Source organism: Myxocyprinus asiaticus, chromosome 11 (genome assembly GCF_019703515.2).
Source record: "Myxocyprinus asiaticus isolate MX2 ecotype Aquarium Trade chromosome 11, UBuf_Myxa_2, whole genome shotgun sequence".
Lineage (NCBI taxonomy): Eukaryota > Metazoa > Chordata > Actinopteri > Cypriniformes > Catostomidae > Myxocyprinus > Myxocyprinus asiaticus.
The window spans coordinates 36,569,422-36,592,766 of NC_059354.1; the positions used below are offsets into that span (position 1 = coordinate 36,569,422).

At 38.0% G+C, this 23,345-nt stretch overlaps 1 protein-coding gene across 5 annotated transcripts in view; it reads right to left on the reverse strand.

The window, feature by feature from the left end:
- LOC127448489 (neural cell adhesion molecule 2-like) overlaps positions 1-23,345 on the reverse strand; it is a 360,673-nt gene that overhangs the window by 296,480 nt on the left and 40,848 nt on the right. The window contains exon 1 of one of the 5 annotated variants that reach the window (XM_051711078.1): positions 7,382-7,496. The exons of the other annotated variants lie outside the window; for them this stretch is intronic. The gene's annotated coding sequence lies outside the window, so the exon portion shown is untranslated. Of the gene's footprint in view, positions 1-7,381; positions 7,497-23,345 lie in introns of those variants that run through there. 5 annotated transcript variants of the gene reach the window in all.

The window sequence follows — 23,345 nt, forward strand, 5'->3', positions numbered from 1 at the left end:
TCTGAGGTTGGCACAAATGAATTATTGTGGTCAGAAGTTATAGGCCAATTAGTAGTTAAGGGCGACGAATCAAAAAAAAAAAAAAAATAAAAAAATAAAAAAAAAAAATAAATTGAGAACCCTTTTTAGCAGTGTCTCTAGATGATATAATTCAAATTTGACACAAATTTAATGAAAAACATCAGAGGAGTTTGAAAGGGTCTGTTTTCCAGAAAATTGGTGGAAGGTTTTTTTTTTTTTTTTTTTTTTTTTTGTTAGTTTATTTGTTTGTTTTTGTTGTTGTTGTTCGTTTGTTTTTATAAATAAATAAACAGCATGTGTCCTCTACATTCAGGCATGCTCAAAGATCCACAGACAAGAAGAATTTAAGTAAATCCATTCAATTTGTGAGATTTAAGTAAAAACACAGTTTATTTTACCATTACAGTGCCACCTTGTGGCAGAGCTTCACAGCTTGGACCCCTAATTATTTGTCTCTATAAATATTCAGGCAGTTGGCAAGAAACACAAAGGCTAGAGTTCATGATTTTTGCACCAAAAAAAAAAAAACAAATATATATATATATATATATATATATATATATATATATATATATATATATATATATTAAAAAAACTTCGTGTGCAGGCATTTTATGTGGCAAACAAGACACGTTAAGAAAAGGTTGATTCTTAACAAATGTCAGCAGTTACTGAGACTCAGTACTTGAATACCTGGTTTTCACCAAGGTCAAGTCCACCATTAAAACTTAATGGATTGTACCTTTGAATTCTAAAAGAAGGTTTGAATTGTCAATTACATAATAACATTTACTGTACATAAAACATATTATAGGCATAATGACACATTCTATTTATACACATCTCCAAACTCTCTGTTTTTCAGTAACAGAGCTGTCAGTGAAGAAAACAACCCAAACCAATGAATAAAGTCTCAGCCTAAAGCTGAATGCCCAGGGACTGCTATCTGAGGTGAACTGTCTGTCTGTACAAAATAATGATTATATTAATGCCATTACAATGTAAGCAACATATCAAAGTATGCAAATACAAAAGTATGCAACTATATGCATTAATCATAGGCCAGGCATAAATGCAACACTCAGTTTAATAAAATACTGTATGTAACAGGGGCCCCTACTCCATCTCTATGGCCACATACACACTACAAATTTTGCTGATAGTGTGTATCAGTGAATTGCCTACATTTTAATTTGATTTTTCAAGGAGAAGATGGATAAATCTCACACATGCTATTGATCATGTCATTAACAACTAATTGTTCAGTTTGGTTCCATACACCACATGGAATTTCTGAAAATGCGGTTGTCACTACCTGAAATTTTCTGGAAATAATTCAGTTATAGACTGTGGTTTTCACTCCCGTAAATTACCGAACCATGTCTGTACAGAACAGGATTAAGCATTCAAAGGTGAACTGACAACCATATTTAGCTGCAGTGTGTATGTGGCCATCATCTACCAAGGAGTCCTTGGCATGAAAAAGGTTGAAGACTCCTGCTTAATGCCAATAGTCAAAGGTCTGGCCATGCCAGCCTAGGGATTAGATAAAACAAGAAATGAATGGGCAAACCAGACTACTTGGTGACATTGTGCTTTATTAAAAATGTAAACAATACAGCAATTCCCCATACTGTGGCCAACCTCACTAGACAAAGTGCTGCTACCACAGAGAGTCTAAGCTCCATCTGGGTCCACAGGTTTACTCTCGACATCGTCCACCCATCAACACCCAGTTTATTGTAAATTAAGTCACACTGTTGCTTGTCTCAGTTTCTCATAACAACAGATCTTGATTTATGTTACCACTCCAGTTTCCTCATGAAGAAATATGAGAGGCAGTTTAAACCTCATGTCATTATCATATCAGTCTGTTGTCGGGAAAATAATTTGTCTCCTCATGTACGCTACGTGACTGGGATAACACTTGCTCTGTAACACACCTCGGGCTGAGCTGTGTACTTTGTCTTTATTGGCTAAAAGCAGGATACTTGTCCGGGCAATTTAAAAAAGCAATTTGTTCTTTTTCTCCCTGCTTGCATTTACATGGTTCTGGAGTGTGCTCAGCCACAAGACTAACCATACATAAATTGCAGGCGACACCGATGAAAATGTCAACAAGGCTTTAGCGTGCTGAGAAAGGCAGGAAGGAGGGCGACTTAGAAGACGATGGATGTCGACATGCTCTCGTACTCTATTTCAGCACGTCAAAGAGCATCCTCCTGCACACATCCCCTAGTCTCTATGGGCAGACTTACCCTGGTTCAAGAGCCATTTTCTTGATGGAGTGAGAAACTGATGATGTGCAGCATGGCTAGCAATGGTGAAATCTTCAGCCCTGAGAGAGGTTTGATGTGGCCTGTACTGATATGGAAGGCCTTATTCTTGGAGTTTACAACTGCAAGGATGTTTTCTCATTTAAAAGTTAAGGTTAGCAAGGTGGCCTTGCACATTTAAAGCCATCTGCTCAGCTGGCCTCAACAGAGACTTCCACCACAAAGCCTTTTCTACTCCCCAAGCACATCTTTTTATTAATAGTGAACCTAGTCATAGAAGAGTGTGGCTGGCTACAGAGTGTAAAGCACTCCATTAGGAGATTAAGAAGGTCATTAGCAGACAGATGGAAGAGAGTAAACCCATACAAGACAACAGCATTACCAGTCAAGGAAGACTGGGGGATGTGATCAACTACTAAACTTGTGATAGGCAGCCAACAAAGAGAAGGAAATAACAAAGTGGTCTTTCTGCCCTCGAGCTAACTGGAAATAGCAATTACCCACGCAGCGTTATAATTAGCATCCAGCAGAGAGTAGAGATCCACACAACTTCCGTTTCAAGCAGTGAGGGAGATTGCCTAGATTGTTTTATTGTGTACAGTGCACAGTTAGACTTTCAAGAGATATGAATGGAAGTAAAGTAGCAGGTAGAAATGGGTCCCAAAAATTGTCAATTTATGACTCTGTTAATTCTATTTTAAATACTTACCTCTTTCCCCAAGTCAATACTTTGTCTTTTTTTTTTAGCAATAATTACAGGCTTGGTTATATGTCTGTATGAGCTTTGCACATAACATTTCCCCCATTAAACAACAGTGAACAGAAATTTTCAGGCCAAACTCTCCAATTTTCAACTGGATTTAATTCCAAATCATGAACCTCAATGCATAACTAACTGTTAGCCTTTCTCAAAAGTGTCTTTCTAATTTTGTGGGTTGCCTGGGTTTTTAAACCAGCCAAAGGTGGGTAGCTGGCAGTTGGCTTTAGAGGGGTTTGGGGCACTTGTTAACTGGGCAGGCTGAGGGAACAGCTGACCAACCAACTAAGCCAGTCTACCATCAAGTTGCCCAGTCTGAGACACCAGATAAAAGTCCAATTTAACAACCTTCTACAACTTTAATTCCTCCTTCAGAACTTCATTTCAATGTTCAATGGTCTTCATGAGAATAGGATTAATATGATTTGCTCTTTCAGATTTGAACAGATGGGTATGAATTGAACACACTTGTGAATACTTATCAATATATTGATTCATATTTAATATAATTCTGAAGACACCTATATACTTTATTTTATGATATGTTTTAAGTAACATATCATAATTTCTAAGGAGAAAAACAATCCCATTGAAGATTCCCACTGATGCTTTCATTTGACTTTTCAACAGAGCAGAACAAGAAATTATCCATGTAATTATCCATCATTTTCTACTGTGTGGTAGACAGTAGAGAGCTTTTATAATATACAGTAGGGAAAGGCCATTTGTATAAAATGTACTCTAGCAGAGCATTTGTTGTTAAGAGACAGTATGTTGCACTTTATATAAAGAAGATTTTGTATTTGTTTTTGAATGCTGAATTGCAGGGATGTGTGTTGAGGTCAATGGCTGGGGAGGCACTGGCTGGTATAAGAGCCAGATTTACACACATATGAACCCGATAGAGGAAGCTTAAATTCACCATTCAACTGGCAGGTTGCACAATGACTATTGGTTAGGCGACCGTTTGTTTCATATTTCATATCAGCATTCTTTACAACACACGCATACAGGTAAGTTACTTATTCGATCCTCTATATATAGGTGAATGCAGTTTCACTATTTATACTCATTCAATACAAATTAAAATATATATTGCATGGTCTTACCTTTACTTGTAAATGAATTCCATTGGCCTATCCTTCTAGACAAAGATGTCAGTGACTTTGTTGTAGAAGTCCTCTTTATATTATTTTCGTTTTAAAAGTCTTAAAAAAGTCATCCCGTTTTAAAAGGGATGAAAGTAGTCCTTGGTCAGTCCGATTCCGAGTGTATGTTTTGAGTCATTTCAAAGCAGAGAACGACCTTTTAATGGATGCTGTTATAGCTGGTATAGTGAGCACCAGCTGCAGTAATTTGTCGCCTCGGGAACCGTCTGCAACAGATCATTCTGGGCCAAAAAGCTGAGGAGCTGTCCGGGTGATTTGCATTCATTCCTCACCATTTGTGAACTATACAATCCAAAAAGATCAGCCTTTAGCCTAACAAAGTCAAAGTACCTTGCATATTTTTATAGGCTCTGCAGTTTGGTGTCATCAAAATGTTGTGAAATTTCATAAAATGGAGTGCAATCGACCAAACCAAGGAAAGCACACCGAAATTATCAAACCTAGCTTTCATTTGAACACTGACATTGTCCAGAATGTTATAAACCATTCTTTTCCTCTCATCTCTGATCAGCTGTTTACTTCGGGCATTGTCTGTAAGGCCAAGTATGATGCATTTCTGCTCAAATCGATCATAGAAACTGTCAAACTCTTGTTTCTGGCCTTCCACAACTCCTATTGTGTCGCGGATTTGTGCACAGCTGAATCCAATGTCCACTACTTTATTCTGCAGCACACAAAAGAGTGCATCCTTTTAATTGAAAATGCTCTCATATGCCATTGTGAAGAAGCAGGTTGATGCTTTTGACAGCCAAAGATCATATCCGGCAGCTATCATCAGGGTGTCATTATCCCAACCATCTGGATTTTCGCTCATAATCTGGAACACAGCACACAGATCAGACTGGTACATGCTGATCATCTGCACTAGTCTAGAATTTTAGCTCCATCTCGTGGGCGCTGCTCTAGGTAAACGTCGCTTCACAACATCGTCCAGTAGGTGGGTGCACTTGGTCGACTTATCAGTCCCTCAACTGTTTAAAAAAAAAAAAAAAGTTTTACACTCAGACATTAATTTTGCTGAATGCGAGGTTCAATCTGTGTGCAAAACAATGGGTAAACGTGGCTTCAGGTACCTTTTCTTTAATCTTGGCCTGCACCCCATTAAGATCTGATGCCATCACAGAGGCTCCATCGTAAGTCTAAGCTACCAGCTTTTCAACGCAACTGTATTTCCACAACACTCCCGAAACATCATCAGCAATAGCCGGTGCTCGTCTGTCATCACTCACATCATCAAATCCCAAGAATTCCTCCTTCACCTCACAAGTCATCTCACTTTTAGCCACATAATGCAAAGTTACAGAGACCTGGGCTTTGTTTGTGACATCCATTGTCTCGTCTACTTCGACTGCAACAAATGGGGCTGCATTAATCTCCTCTTTAATATCATTTCTAATTACATCACCGACAGCTTTGATTAAATCGTTCTGTATTCTGTTTGATAAGCCAGAAAACACAGGATGTCTCCAAATGTCTAGCTAACTTTTCATCTTTCTCAGCAAAAGCATGTAATAGCTCCACATAATTGCCACGATTAGAAGAGCTCTCATCATTACCATGAAATGCTAATTCCTGTTTGGCAAGGAAGCAGGTCGCATTAATAAGGTCTTTTAAAATCTCACGTTTTTCCTTTACCTTAGCATTGTGGATGCTGATATTTAATCTCCGTTGTTCATTCAAAGCTAGATCTATCCTTGAAATTTCGAAAGTTTTTAAAGCAATTTGGCTTTGAATGCGAGTTGTCGATTTTTCATGTTTGTTGAGGCTCCTTGGTAGATTTTTCAAGTCACAAAATCCCGCATTAGTCCAAACATTGTCGGTAGTGGAGAACAGAAGGCAGGGAAAGCAGTAAAGGCGATTCTTCATGGCACAGTCACACAGCCAGTCTTTTCGTTGGTACCACTCCATTTGAAAGGACCGTGTTATTTTCTGTCCCTTCGTTTGAAGTAGGTCCTTAAGCTCAGGCATTGGTCTTCCATTGTTTATCACTCCCTGTTTTGATTGAAAGTCCAATTTTGAGAAATGTTTAAGGTTAGATATAGCTCAAGACATGCCCCCCTCATTGCGGCAGATGTGATAGCTGCCTCCCCTGGTGCTTTTTCATTGCAGTTTTATGACGAGACCAGTGAGCCTAAATATATTTTACACATACATGAAATAAGTTACCTGGACTCGAAGGCGAGGACTACAAACATTACATTGGTGACATACAGAGAGATAGTAACAAGCATGTGCTTATTGCCCACGCTCCATCCAGTTTCTGAGGGGTTGCGCAATTAGAGGGGAATCTGAGCTTTTCACTGCCTCACCTATCATCTCTCCCTGTATTTGCAGCGAAGCTCCGCAAATTTGGCGATTTTGACTATAAAAAAATTATTGGATTAAAATTACACTTATAACACAGATCAGTGGAAAAATCTTAATATTTATTTTATTTTATAATTTCTTTTTTTACTTTTCATAACAGCTATTTTCATTGGAGTATGACAGGTGAGGCCTTGCCTCTCCTGCCTCCCCTGACCGCACGTCCCTGCTGAATTGATTTTATTGTTCAGAGTAAGAATTTTTTCACTTAAATTAAATCCAATTGATCTAAATGGACGGAACGATGTGCATTTTTTATTTGTCTAGAAAAAAATAAATAATATGCCCTAATCAAGGTAAAACAAAAAAAGCCCCTGAAAATCAATTCAGATGGCAAATATTGCCCCTAGTTTAAAAAATTAAAAAAAATAAAAATAATCTCTTATCACCGATAACTGATCACAATGATAAAGCCCTGTTTTAACAAAAACCCCTACTCGTACAAGCACAGATTACACATGCAAACATATCCTGTATGTTTACATATATGTTTAGTATTTACAGGGAAAATTACAGAATTAATGCACATGGTTGAGACTTATTAATATCTAGGCTGTGATCAAAACACAAAAGGAGATGGAAACATGCTTAGGCCTAAGTATTACTCACACACTCACATACAATGATTCACACACCAAGGTGTTAAGATGGTGTTAAAATAAAGCAGATGGAATATTGTTTAAATAGGCACTATGTGATTCCACCTGCAAGTGGAGGCACACTCTCACACATTCCCGAACATGCAGAAAGATTACGCATACACACAGGAAAAGCTGGTCTGTGACTGTGCATACCTCTGCAGCATTAACATACAGCAGAAATTCACACACTGTCTGTTGTTAATTCTGAACCAGATTTTTGCTGGTTTAAGGAGTCAGGGAGGTGTGGAGAGGCTCTGTCATTGCTGTAGAGTCAGCGAGTCCAAAGCAGCTTAACTAAAAGATGCTGAAAGAACAACACATGGGACAAAAGAAAAACAAAAACAAAAAACAGGGGAAAGGTCACAACTCATCAACAACTAACAAACAACCTTCTTGTTTTGCTGGCATGGCCAATATATTATACAGTATAAGCATTAGAGAAGGAGAGTTTTCCTTGGTCTTCTGAAATTATAGTTGGGTGTACTATGAAAACATAAAAGGATTACCCAGAAATTAACATTCTTATGTTTGTTTCTCACCCTCATGTTGTTCCAAACCCATATGCCTTTCTTTTTTCCATGGAATACAAATTAAGATGTTACACAGAATCTGTCCATGCAATGAAAGTGAAAGGTAACATTATGCCATTTAGTTTTCTTCCACGAATGAAAAGAGTGCTTTGGGTTTGGAACATCATGAGGATAAGTAAATAAGGTGAAATAATGTTTTTAGAACGCTTTAGAGGTTTGTGCAGTACACTTTAGCGTGGATTGTTTTGTTTCACAACGTCAGTCAGGAACAGTATATTTGTGCAAATATGTGTTTGCAGTCCTCCAGCACAGAAGGCACATGTTTAGAGGGAGATCATCCTGCAGGAATTTCAGAGGAAATAGTGATTTGTCTTGGCAATGTAAGAATCACTTTGCTGACTGGCAGAGGTTTTCTACGAAATTCGCTTGAGAGCCTGGCTCGACCGTCTGCCAGCAGAGATTTTTACAGTAACTTGTCCATTCATCTGGTTGCTGCTGTGGCTGGCATTGGAACAATGCTCCACCATGAGAAGCATACTGGCAGCAGATGGGTCTGCTATGAAATGACTGCTGACAGTCTGAAGCAGCTGACAAAAAAAAAAAAAAAAAAAGTTACATTCTTTTGGGCTTTCACCCTTGGTTTCTGGAGTATTTTGTGTGTGTGTGTGTGTGTGTGTGTGTGTGTGTTTTGTTATGTAATGTTATTTTATTGTAGTGCAGAGCATACAGTGGAGTCCACTTGTAAAAATGCTTCTGTTTTACATGTTTCTAATTTAACATATTTTTATTTATTTTTTTCACTACAAATTATATAATCAGTATCAGTATAACATTTTGAGTGAGAGTTGAATTGAAATATTAACATGACTTTCACTATTACTTATCCTTTGGACTCCACAGATTTGTGCAAAACCTGATGATCAACTTGCCAGCATGATTTTTTTTTTTGACTGGGGTGGCCATGTGGGGCACAGACCCATACAAAGCTGACATGAAGCATTACTCAACGTCCCTGATAATAATAATAATAATTATTATTATTATTAGCAAACATGACGTAATACTATCAAATAGACTATTGTTTTATTTTGAGACAATAAATATATTTAAGATATTTAATCTTATAATAGGCCTACACATAAAGAATGGGCATGCATTTCAGTTTTTTGTACTCAATATAGCCATACTGAATATTGGGACTGCAAAAGGTAATTTGATTATTTTATAAAACATTGCTTTAAAAAAAATAAATGAATAAATTAAAATAATTTACTGAATTTGATTTACCTGATCTCCATTTTATTTATTTTGCTTCTTTTCTTAAGCGATATACTAGGCGGGGGCCTGGGTAGCTCAGCGAGTATTGACGCTGACTACCACCCCTGGAGCGAGCCAGGTCTCCTAAGCAACCAAATTGGCCGGTTGCTAGGGAGGGTAAAGTCACATTGGGTAACCTCCTCGTGGTTCTCGCTCTCAGTGGGGTGCGTGGTAAGTTGTGCGTGGATCGCGGAGAACTGCATGAGCCTCCACATGCTATGAGTCTCCACAGTGTCATGCACAGTGAGCCACATGATAAGATGCACGGATTGACTGTCTCAGAAGCGGAGGCAACTGAGACTTGTCCTCCGCCACCCGGATTGAGGTGAGCAACCACGCCACCAAGAGGACCTAGTAAATAGTGGGAATTGGGCATGCCAAATTGGGGAGAAAATGGGATAAAAAATAAAAATATAAAATAAAATTAAAAAAAACGATGTACTAGGCTAGATGAATTATGACTGAATGAATTACATTATGAAAGGAGATAAATACAGGCTTTATGAAGAAGCAAATTTCTTCAAATTCAAAAATTGATAGGCCTATTAATTTTGTTAACTCCAAAACATGATTATGATAAAGAACCTGTCAAAATTTACATGGTTCGTGGCATTGTATCTTTTTAAGATATTTAAAAACTTTGTTTGAGGCAGATAATTGGAAGAAAACGAGATATCCCAGCATGTTTGACAAACTACTTATGATGCACACTGATTTATTCACACCCCAAAACAAGCAAGAAAGCAAAGAGTGACGGCTTAAAATGTCAGTCAGACATTTCATGTCTGAGAGAGCGTTTCTTGGCCAGCATGAGATGCAGAAATATGCAGAAGATTACAGAATTACAGTTTTTGGGCATTTTCCAAATGACAGTTTTGCACCCTTAAAGGGCACTGCGGAAAGGGGACGTCACTCAAAGGGTCACTCCAAATGGGTACATTCCACTCCCTTCAGAGTGCCCACATCAAGAGATCTGTCCTTCGAAGTGAGTAGGGCATATGGATGATCACTTTCAATTGGAATTCACCTACTGTCTAGTTGGGATAGATGAGAGTAATGGCCTGTTTACTTCAAGCACTTGTGACGGGATGAATAATCATAGTGCTTGTTGACATACTGTACAGCGTTTGCAGTGAACAGAACCGTTGTTTACAGTATAGTGAAATGGTCTCTCGCCTGATTTCGTCAAGTCCACTTTACGGGTGTGACATGCTGAGCTATCTACAGTGCAGGTTCAAGCCCTATTTCATTTCTGATGACTATATGCAGTGTTTCCCCCAAGTCCACTCAAATAACTGTCATTTCATGACACTGCGTTCCATGCCAATTTAAAAGGTTTTACCTGGTTTTATTGAAGGCCTGCCTCCGACACGTGAAACGACCAATTATAATTTTGAATTTGGGGTGGCACCTGGGGTGGCCAAACAAATATTAGGGGTGACCAGGGCCACCCCATGCCACCCATCTGGACACGCCCCTGGGAAGCAAGGAAATCTGACCTTTTGTACAAGTGTTAACATGGTTAATAAAACAAATTTGCTTGTTTGATTAGTGCAGATTTGATAAGTGAAATAATGCAGAATCTTAAATATTTATTATTAATTTTACACAATAAAGTCTCTTTGAAATATTTCCAAATCCTGATACTTTTTGTTTACAGGTTTAAATTAGATTTTGAAGCCCAGATTTTCAGTTTGGACTCAGACTTTTGAATGCTTAACACCAGCCGGAGGTAAAGACCAAAAAACCCAAGCATTGCCATTCTCTGAGTGTGTAGCTGTAACTACAACCACTTTTGTTTGGCTGCACTGCAAACACCATTTAGTTACAACACAAACAGCTGCTACGTGTAAGATCATCACACTATCTGTTCTTTCAGTATTAATCTAATAACAAGCCTTTTGCAAACAATCCAGTTAACATGTCAGTGTTAACTCATAGAAACTTGCTTTGTTCAGTGAAGACCTTACAATGCTATTGTCGTCCAAACAACCTCAGGACCAAAAAAAAAAAAAAAGCAATAGATGGAGTCCATCCAATCTGCACTCAGACAAAGAGTGCAAGCTTGCCAGGAAGACTTTAATGTCTTCTCTCTCCCACTAATGTCGACATCACAGATCCAATCAGGACTTCTCTTATGGTAGCACTGGTGTTTTATCTCTCCATAAAGCCAGGATAAAGAGATGCTAAAAGGTGAACAACTCATCAGATATGGGGGGCTGATAACGTTGAAGAGAGCCATCATTCTCCCTGATCCTCTTCCAACAACCCCCCTAGATGGTAAGAAATCCTTTAACTTCTCCAGCCAGTTCAGACCTGGACAACTGTGGAGAGGATGCCATAAAAAAAGCCACTTAGCCCCTTTAATGGGCAATCTTTGGGGATAAAAGGTAACCTCTCTGACTCCCATCATGCAGACTACTGTTCAGAGCCAGTAAATTTTGCCCCACCAATGCACTGCGGCCAATAAAATTATGGTCACCAGCCGTTCAAATAAAGTATTAAAGTGTCAAGTAAAATGAGGACGTTCTGTTTTATGAGGTGATCAGTCACTGTCCTTTATGTCCAAAGATGTCCCTGTTTTCTGTTAATCTATTGGGGCTTTTCCACTGCACAGTACAGCTCAACTCGACTCGACTCTGCTCGCTTTTTGGGGGTTTTCCACTGTGGATAGTACCTGGTACCTGATACTTTTTTTAGTACCACCTCGGTCGAGGTTCCAAACGAGCCGATACTAAATGTGATGTCAAAACCCTGCAGATCACTGATTGGTCAGAGAGAATCGTCACTACTAGCGTCACTGGATTTGCGACACGGGACATCAACACGCTAGTTAGCAACAGTGACAGCAATATCATTTGTTCACGTGACTTTCGAATTGTAAAAAGAAATTGCTGTGCGCAAAACCACACCATGGTCAATAAACGAGGTGCAGACGTTCCTCTCGTTAGCAACGAACGAAACGCCGCGAAATGAAAAAGTCTTTCAAGAAGTGTCTCAGCTGTTGGCCACACCGGACCTACCAACAGTGTAGGGAAAATTAAAAAAAAAACTTAAAAGTGACTACAGAACCATCAAGAACCACAACAGCCGGAGTGGTACAAACAGAAGAAAGTGGAAGTGGTTCTACCAAATGGACGCTATCTATGGCAATAGACCAGCGAGCAATGGGAGGGAGAGTGCCCTGGACTTGGTGCTGTTGGAGTCCGCGATGGAGGATGGTACGTTTTGTTACGCTAACTCTATATTCTGCTTGAAAGCTTCACTTTATTTAGTTGACCAGCTACTGGAAAGCTTGCTTCTAAAACAACCAGGCCAATTTAACTGTTACACTTGTGTAAAATCACCATGCAACAACTGCTTTATGCAGCACAATGAGCTAGTAGCTAACAGCTAGCGGTCGTGCTATTGTTTATGGTCAGTAATGTTTGTATTGCGTTTAAGATGATGTCACGGCAGTAGAGGTGGCGCAACTATGACGATCAGCCTATAATCCCACCCACGTTGAGGCGGCACTAAACTGCAGTGGAAAAGCAAGCTCAGAAAATTAAAGCGAGCAGAGTCGAGTCGAGTCGAACCATAACATGCAATGGAAAAGTGCCATATGTTGCCTTTGTTTGGTGTCTGCAGAGTTGGGTGTCTGCAATATGACCATAAGGCCAAGGTAAAACATCTCATTATTAATATATTCTACTACTATTACCACTACTAATTAGATGTCAATCTCCCCCAGGAGGTCTGCAGAAAAACTGCAATTGATGATCAATTTACCACCACCAGAGGCTCAAGGGGCTGGTAACAGCTTGCCGTCCATTCAGGCATATCTCAGTGAAATAAACATACACCAGGAAAAAAAAAAAGATAAAAATAATTAAGGAGGCACTGCAGAAGACTTTTATCTTAGATTCTGCCAAATTAGACTAGTTCATCACACTGGACCAGTGTAATTAACCACATCCATAACACTGGTGAGCTCTTCTCCAGTGAATCACCTACAATATATTATAAATAAATGTTTACTGCAGGCAACTATGCTATCTAGTTTGCAATTTAAAATCTTGCATAGCTGGGATTAGGGAGTATCAAATAAAACATTGCATGTGTTTAGTTGTGTTTTTAAAGAAATGTATTGCAATTTTGTAATAACCTTTAGAGAAGACACATGAACACTCACATGCTTTTGGTTAGACTTCTGGAGAATATTTTAGCTCTGTAGGTCAATACAATGTAAGTGAATGGTGGCCAGAACTCTGAAAGTCTAAGTATCACGTAAAGGTATCATAAAAGTAATCCATACGACTCTTCTGAAGCGATACAATTGGTTCTGGGAGAGAACAGACCAAAATACAGTACTGTGCAAAAGTCTTAGGCACATAAGATGTTTCACAAAAGCATTTGTCTTAAGATGGTTATTTATATCTTCAGCTTTAGTGTGTCAATAGGAAATATAAATGTTAGACTCCCAAACATTACTTTTGCAAATAGAAAAGATTAGAATAGAAGAACAGGGAGCCCTGCAACAGATGTCATGGCCCCCACAAAGCCCCCCACTGAACATCGTGTCTGTCTGAGATTACATATAGAAACAGAAGCAATCGAGACAGCCTAAATAGATAGAAGAACTGTGGCGAATTCTCCAAGAAGCTTGGAACATCCTATCTGCCAACAACCAAGAAAAACTGTGTCCAGGTGTCTCTAGGAGAATTGGTGCTGTTTTAAAGGCAAAGATGGTCACACCGAATATTGATTTAGCTTTTTTATGTTTACTGGACTTTGTATGACATTAAGTGATAAATGAAAACTATTTATTTCATTATTTTTGAAGACATCCTCACTATGCAACATTTTTCACAAGTGCCTAAAACTTTTGCTCAATACTATATATCTAATTTTTCACTATAAATCTTGACAGCAATGTCCTTGGTGATCGTGATTTCAAGCTCAAATACACTTCCAATAGCAATGGCAAGATGTGCAGTGAAAAAGGAGTTATATTTTGGTTTGTTTTCATGCAAACCCACTTGGATCGCTTCAGAAGACATTGATTAAACCACTGGAGTCATATGGATTATGGAAGCGTCATTTTTGGGCGAACTATTCTTTTTAGTATAGCAGCTGATTTTAGCTGTTTTTTTGTATTTTTTTTTTTTTTTTACTGGATTATGGAAGACTATTAGCTTCTCCAACATTGTCTACTCTGCTTCCTAATGCAAGTTTGATAATAACAATAATAACATATTCTCGTTAACTTTCCTGGTTAAGCACCGCAGCCCAAATCTTCAGTCTTGCACTGTGGGTTAGTTCATAAATTAGCAGCATGTGGTTCCACACTTGATTAGCTATGAGCTTTTACAGGGAATTGCTGAACTAATATTTAAGTCCTGAAATGGGCCAGAGTCCAGGAAGCAGTTAGGGGCCATTATCAGTGTTTCACCTGAGTGGGAGCCTCATTTAGCTGGAACAGTCTTTCAATTACTGAATTAGAGGGGCCATATAAAATTTGCCTTTGTCCATTACCTCCATGATCAATGGTGAGTTTTGTTGAGTTTAAAAATCAGGATATATACAAAAGAACCATTTAAGTCTTAGTTTGCTTACTCAAGACTAAAAAAACTCCAAATTAAAATTGGATTCACTATATAAAAAAATGAAGACAAAAGAAAAAATAATGAACCTACTCATACTTGTCTTATGAAATATCACCTACTCAATTAACCTCAGAAATTAATCATTCCAACACCTAACTTCCTATTAAGGTTACCTTTGAACAACCTTATCTACACTCATTAGGTATTAGCACTACCGTTCCTTGAATATTTTAAAGGTGCAACATCTGCAATGCTAAGCCCCTCCATTCTACAACCTTATACTCATCCCATGGGTCACAAGCCTAATGCGGCTCCTAAATGACTGTGTTATAGCTCAAAGTCTCACTTTAAAATTGTTCTATAACAATTTTTTTTATTTTTTATTTTTTATTTTTTTTAACTAATTAGCTTTAATAGCAGCTTTCTGTATCATTGCAAATCACATCCTATGCAGTATGTTGGTAATAACCCACTTTAGCTTTAAGATAACATACAAATGAATCATTCATAATAAGACCAGGAGTATTGAAATTTAAATGGGGTCAATTTTGATTTCATGTCCGCTCTTATCACTCTGGATAAGCAACACATTGGTCCTTCAGGCTCAAACAAACCCGTGCTTAACAGCTGCAATATGTGCAGCAACACGTTAATGCTTCCGGCTACAAATGTATGGTCACATGGCAGACAGCAGAGCTACACCGGTAAAATAGTTAATTACAGTAATGAGCTCTTTTTCTCCTGAACACCATGGAAAGAGCAACACTTTTAACTCTGACGCATCTCTAATTGCATAGCCATAATGCAGATTCCCTGTGCTGTCCAATGACCTTGAACGAGCTCTTTCCACAGAATATTGATGGCTCTCTGATTAGCATTTTAAATGAAGCCCCTTCATTTAAATATTCGTCAATTCGTGGTGCTTTAACCACTTAAATCTATTTACATCTCACTGGCTGGGCCCAGGTTGAAACAAACACTCAAGTGTAGTCATTTATTTCTTTAAACTCGTGTCCCACACTCTGGCCCAGCTTTGTACCTGGACTGCATTATTGATTTATTCTATTGGAAGTTTAATCTTTATTACTGCTCATGCTCCTCTGATCCGGTCTCTAGTGCCAGGATTAAAGGGAGGATGATAAGTGTCCCACTAAGCTTGTCTGGATCCTCAACTGCATCTTTACAAGCCAAGATAAATTCTGGCCAGATTACATTCCATATCTGGAGCTCTGTGAACAAACATGAGTGCCTGTCAACATTCTGTTTTTGTTTGCTTGCTTTTACAGAATGGCAATGACAGATTCAGATGAGGTCCATTCCAATTGGTGTAGCAGTCGGACTTCACACTGTGCTTGACCTGTCCTTCTTCTTTCTACATCTGAGCAACATGGATGGTGAGATGCTAGGGGATCTTATAAAGCAGATATCATTTAGCAACAGCATGCTAAGAGCACACATACCTATTATGTAGCATCAGCACAGAGGGACATGATCTACGGGAGGAACCATTTTAAAGAGGGCAAACTTGGCGAAACTATCTCGAAAATCTCCAGACTGAAAAATTAAAATTTATTGGTGGCAATTGAGCAGTATTTGAGGATTTGAGGAAAAGCTACATTTCTCACACAAATACAATAGCTAACAGTTCACACCAAAAAAAATGTTTTCCTTTAACTGCATAGATTAAGCAGTTTGTACTTGTGCATTTTGAGAAGGTGAGATTTCACTATAGAAGGAGATTTATAACAGCCATAGTAATTCCACATCCTTCCAACCCTTGTGAGCCCTTGAACCAATCACGCCTGGTCATGGAAGTGCCATTTCAGAGGCCTATCAGGTTCACCGACACCCTTTCAACAGCATAAACACTGATGATTCACAGCCATGTCTTTTTACCTATAACTCTTCCTGGCCTTTATCCTTTTCTGCTGGCAATTATGATGAAGGGCTTCACTAGGAATTGTCAATTTGGTCCTTCATCAGGGTCAGCACATCCATCAGTTACTCCCACAATTCTCCGCACATAGAGGGCTGGCAGCAGACGAGTTTAGAGCAGAAAGGCACAAGGTGTTGAGCAGTGTAAATCTGCTGCGGATGGTAATGGGGGCTTGAGCAGGTTTTATACAGTATGTCCATGAAGCTTCTGAGGGCGCAGGGTAACACGGACAATTCTATGAGCGACAATACCTCTTCACACTTAACACTTTCAATAGCTTCACACTCCCTCACTATTTCACTGCTTGTGTTATTCCATCAGAGGAAAGATCTGTGAGTTTCATGATCCCCCTGCGTAGGACACAATACCTGCTCTGCTTCCTGCATTAAACTCCAGCCCCTCCCACGCTGTGGACATCTGCACAGTGTTGTAAATAAAAGGGCAGAAAAGCAGCAGCAGTGTTTTGCAAATGGCCCAGAGAAAGTCCTGTAGATTCAGATAAAGAATCAATCTGATGATTGAGTGGAGCAACTCAAACATTTGAAACACCATATAAAATATTTTGAAGCATGCATTATGGATATAACTAACATATTTTTTGCAAACAAATTATTCATACAGACACAATGCAGATAACCAAGGATGGGCAACCTCTGTTGTGGATAGCAAGTAAAAACAGCAATCAAAAGGGTAATTTCATTTTAAATGCTTTGAGTATGGTACCATCCACATATACTGTAGTATCATTGCAATATGCAGTATTGAGCATATTACACTATAACAGATTGGGACAGAAGTGGATATGGACTGGTAGTGAAACAAATATCACAAATGTCATAGGTTTAAATTTAGGCTTTAACTTCACATTTGGATATGAATACAATTTTGAGGATTACAATATCCCAAATTAGCCCTACACCATCCACGAATCAACAACAAGAAAATATTAAATATATATATATATATATATATATATATATATATATATATATATATATAAACTTCCTCAAAGCAAATGCCAAATGGAAAGTAAGGGCCTAGTCCTGTCAGAGAAAAAGACACCTGCACAAAGCCTGCTCTAGTACAGAAACACATCACTTCAGAGGCCAACATATAGCATGGGGGTGTCTGCAACCCCCCTGGGGCATCTTTCTTTCCATTTCCCAACACAGTGTAATAGAGTGCAAAAAAAAGATGAAAAAAAAATAAATAAATACACACACAGTTACTATGTTAGCTTTCACATTTCTCATGTGTAACACTCTTGTATTCCCACAGGGCGTGTTTTTTTTATTTATTTATTTATTTTTATCTTTTTTCTTTCTTTGAGCCTGGCTTCAACTCTTAGCTCCATCAGATACACACAACTCACTGAAATCAAACAAATCAATTTATTAGCCTAACACAGGTAGAAAGACTAAGACATGGCAGAAAGACTTCAGATAGACTAAAAATGCTTCTAAAATGTGAGGTTTGTAAGGGAAATCCACTTCAATAGTAGTATAAGAGTAAACGTATTCAGAAAAAATAAGGGTGTGTTCACACTTGGCAGGTTTGGTTCGATTAAAACGAACTCTGGTGCGATTGCTCTATTAGCGCGGTTCATTTGAACAAGTGTGAATGCTGTCACCTGGACCTTGGTGCATACCAAACAAGCGGACCGAGACCGCCTGAAAAGTGGGTCTCGGTCCACTTCCAAACGAACTCTGGTGCAGTTCGATTCATATATGAACGCAACATGGACCAAAGACTTCTAATCGGACCAAAAACAGTAAGTAATTTACCTAATACTGACCTCAAGCATACCTGGTTCTTCTCATCATAGGAGCTATGTTGCCCATTACAGCCATCAGCCGTCCTTACAGCATATCTTCATTTGTGTGTGCAACGGAGGAATTCCTGGCGCTGTTTTGACTCCTTTACATATTTTATTAGCTCTTCGTTTGTTCTAAGCTGGTAAAAATACCACCATATATACATATATAAATATAACAAGCGCATTTTACCCAGCAGCCAGCATTGTTCTGGATGATCGGCAAGTTCCGTCAAAAAATATACGTCATAAAAGCTGTCCAATCAGGTTGTGACTTTTTCCTTATGCCTTTGATTTTGTATTGTTAGGTTCAGTGTTAAAAATGCCAGTGTGAACGCTAAGCGAACCAGGACTAAATGTATCATTTTCTTTTTTGGTCCGGACCAAGAAGACCAAGAGAACCGAACTACAAGTGTGAACACATCCTAAATCATTTTTTGTGTGATGTTTCATTCAAAGAGGATAATGTCTCAGTTCAAAATACTTAAAAGATCAATTATACACCATTAGGAATAGCATACTAAAATTACTACCTATACTACCTAGCATGTAAAAAATTCTGTAAATCTCTTTTGTACATTTTGTAAAAAGGATTATTCTAAAAGCACAGTTGTATTAGGCTACTTTATAATTACCATCTTTTGTGAGGAGATTATACTGATGCTTATGAGGAGCTGCAGACATCTCTGGTCCTGTGGATGATTTGAACTGATAGCTATGTCTGTACAAAGTACAAAACCTGAAAAAAAAAAACTATATATATATATATATATATATATATATATATACATACACACAACAAGCACAGCACCTTTTTATGCTTCAGTTAACAGACGAAAATGTATTTTAAATTATTATGTTTTAAAAGAACTGTAACTTTTGTACATCATACATAGTATAGGCGTGGGAAATCAAGCCAAGACGTTTGACCATATTCAATATATATCCAGATATTTATGTAATTTCTCTGAAATGGCATATATACAGTTTTATACTGTATATATACACTGTATATATACAGTATCACTGTTAAATAAAAAAAATAAAAAAAAATATTTAAAAAATATTTTGACAGCCATTGCTCAAAATGTTTAAAGCAAGTAGTAAAGTAATAATAAATAATAATTTATTATTTAAAAAAAAATAAATGAATAAAAAAAAAATTTTTTTACTGGATTTTATTTATTTGCACCAAAATAACAATGCATAGTAAACAGGAATATTTACCTCCACATATACTTTTACTACAACAATGCAACACAGTAAAAAGCCACACAGGGTCTTCCATGAACATTATTGACTCAACATACTGAGTGATGACACAAGGGAATCGTTGAATCTGAGGTTTGGTTTGACACTTGTAGAAAAACAATTATACTACAAATGCACCGGTACATATGCACAGAGCCAGAGATACAAGGCCATGCTAGACAATGGTTGTAGGTGTTTTTGTTGTGTTTCATACTAAAAACTAATTGTTGAAACGTGTTTTGAAAAGATCAACTGAAATGGACAGTTCGAAAGGGAGTTCAAAATGTTGGTTAATTTTGCCAAAATAATAGTAATAATAATAATAATAATACTAAATGCAGTGTAAATATTCAATATACTGCCCAGCCCCAAATATACACATTATATCGCCTATATACAGTATATCAATAAACAAATATACGAAAAGTATGAATTGTCAGTCACATAGCTCACATGTCAATGGCATCAGTTTATCTGCTTTCAGTGTCAGTTACTTTTGAACAGGGCCCAGTCATCCATAAAGTTTGTTTAGGAAGCCTCCATCAGTAAAAGAGTGAAGCCTCAGTGGCAAAGCCATCATTGAAGCTGTGCAAGTAAAATGCCACCTGGGCACCTTATAGGTATACATCAACTATTACACTTATCAGTATCTTTCGATTCTTTCCACTGAGCCCTGTGGACAAATGTTACAATATTCCCTTTCTCTCAGGTTACAAGTGATCAAGACTGGGTCATAATCCTTTTGATTTTCTCGAATGGGGCAATGAAACACAAAAGGAACAGAAAGAGTGGAAGAAAAAATTAAATGACAAAGACGGATGAATATAGAGGCAGAGGCACAGAACAAAAGCGAGAAGGCACTTCAAATGCCAAGAAAGAAGTTATCGGGACAAAGCAGACAGAGAAAAAAGTGGCATTTGACATTCCTCATCACTCTACCAGTGATTGGCCATAATTACAGCTGGCAGAGTGAGCTTCCACCGCAAAGGCTGTCAACTGCCAGACAAATGATGTCAGGAGTTAAAAAACAATGAAAGCCATTCATGCCCATTACCAGCCGAGGAATGGCTCCTCAATAGCCCAATGTACTGCTCTATCAAACACAGAACTGGATTTCAGCTGAAAACACATCAGCCAATGCAGAATCAAAATGGGGCAATAGGAATAAAGAATATTTTCATTTGCTGTCTCAAAATGAAGGCTGTGTTATGTGACAATATTAATGAGCCCAAAAATGTGTGTATTGGGCAAGAAGTAATACATGGGACTCTGTGTTGTCTTGTCTCATCTTTGTCAATACTTTTGAAGGAATGAAGTGAATATGGATCTCTTTGCATCTGTGATCATTATTATCCCTCAAACTACATTTTACATGAGGATACCAGTTTCACAGAAAAAGAACACCCCAGCACATGTTCACTTCCCTGACACAGAGTATGCCATTCTGCCGCTAGTTCTGAACTATCAATGGGACATGCTAACACTTGCATGTCTGTGTGCTTACTGAGTGAAAGCATGCTTACTGAGTGAAAGCATTCAGCAGCAACATAAATCAAAGACTCTGACCCTGTTAACGACTGGTACTACGCTGGTTTTCATACTGGACACATTTCCTGGGGTTTGAATCCGAGTGCAATTGTTCCTGGCACCCCCTGCAGCATTGGTCTGGTTTCAGACACACATATGAATCTGTCGAACCCTGGTGCTTTTCCGTCATCAACTTGTGTCATCACAAACGTGCACATGATGGAGAACACAACGTGGGTTGCTGTATTTGTGGTTTTTTTTTTTTTATAAATTTGGTGTCATTATGAACACCAGAGCGAACTACACTTGCGCACATGTACATTGTACATGTCCAGAAGGTGACTATATCTGATGCTCACAAACAATCTTTTTTTAAGGACACAGCTGGTTGCACGCTCACTCACACACGTATATAAAAGGCACCTCACCTCGTGTGTCCCAAAACATTCCCCTGTGATTCATGGTGCACGTGTGTGTTTGTTTTTGTGCAACTGATGATGTCATCATGCTTAAATTGCAAATAAATGCACACGCAAGTTATTTTACTCCCCGTACAAGTGCGGACCTGAGTACAGGTTGCTTTCTCACTCATGCAAATATAACCAGTCCTGCTTGACCCACTCCGAGCGGGATTCATGGGAGGCGGGAGAGCTAAGGAGGAGGCTAAAGGCTACAGCAGGAGTGCCTCATGTGGGTAGCCATGTCAGTATCACACAACCAGCTAAATACTACTTGCTTAATCTCAGTTAATGACCTGTTATTGGACACTTTCACGCATTGATTACATTAATCCTGGCTTACTGTGCATAGTGAATATCTACAATGGCATTGGCAATTGAAAACTACTGTGTATGAATGATGCAGCATCCAGGCCACTAGGTATCAGTGTAAGCTATACTTCAACATACAAAAAAAAAATAATAATTACTGAGTGCACATTTAAAGTTAAATTCAGTTTTATCATAAAAACTCTAATGAAAACAGAACAATTTTTTTTTTTTTTTTTTTTTTTTTTAACATAGCATTGCATTATTATTATTATTTTTTTGTATTAAATGAAGGGCTTGCAGATCTTCACAGCACATTCCAAAACAATTTTTTTTTTTTTCTTTTTTTTTTTTTTTGGTCAAATACAGTGTGGCACAGCAGAGCATGACAGTATTTAATGAAAACACTCTTGCTTGTGAGGTATTGCTTAAATATATTGTAATTATTATTGATTTATTATTAGTAATATTAGTAGTAGTAGTAGTAGCAGCAGTAGTATTTATTAATATTATTTTAAATAATAAATTTGACTATTCACTTTATATTTCTGTTGCAATTTATTTAATTTTACTCATCTACTTGAAGGGATAGTTCACCCAAAAATGAAAATTTGTTCATGATTTACCCTCCTGGCATCCCAGATGTGTATGACTTTCTTCCTTCTGCAGAACAAAAATTAAGATGTTTAGAAGAATATTTTAGCTCTGTTGGTCTTCACAATGGAAGCGAATAGGTGCCAACATTTTGAAGCTCCAAAATCCACATAAAGGGAGCATAAAAGTAATCCATATGACTCCAGTGCTTAGATCCATGTGTTTAGACAAAATATATAGGTGTGGGTGAGAAACAGATAAATATTTTAGTATTTTTTTATCATAAACTCTCCTCCCTGCCCAGTAGGGAGCGATAAGCATGAATAAAGTGAATCACCAAAAACAGAAGGAGAATGTGAAAGGGAAGTGGAGACTGACTGAGGAATGAGGAGAATTTATAGTAAAAAAGGACTTAAATTTTGAACTGCTTCTCACCCACACCTATCATATAGCTTCTGAAGATATGGATTTAATGTCCAGAGTTGTCTGGAGTACTGTTATGTTTCCCTTATGTGGATTTTGGAGCTTAAACATTTTGGCACCCATTAATTTGCATTGTATGGACCAACAGAGCTGAAATATTCTACTAAAAATCTTCATTTGTGTTCAGCAGATGAAAGAAAGTCAACACTTCTTGGATGGCATGAGGGTGAGTAAATGATGAGAAAATTTTCATTTTTGGGTGAACTAACCCTTTAAATTGAGCTTTTATTTTGGCACAAAAACGAATGAAGCACATTTAGTTTGTATGTTTTTGACGTCTTCTCACTTCCGTATTAGTAGTTTGCTACAGT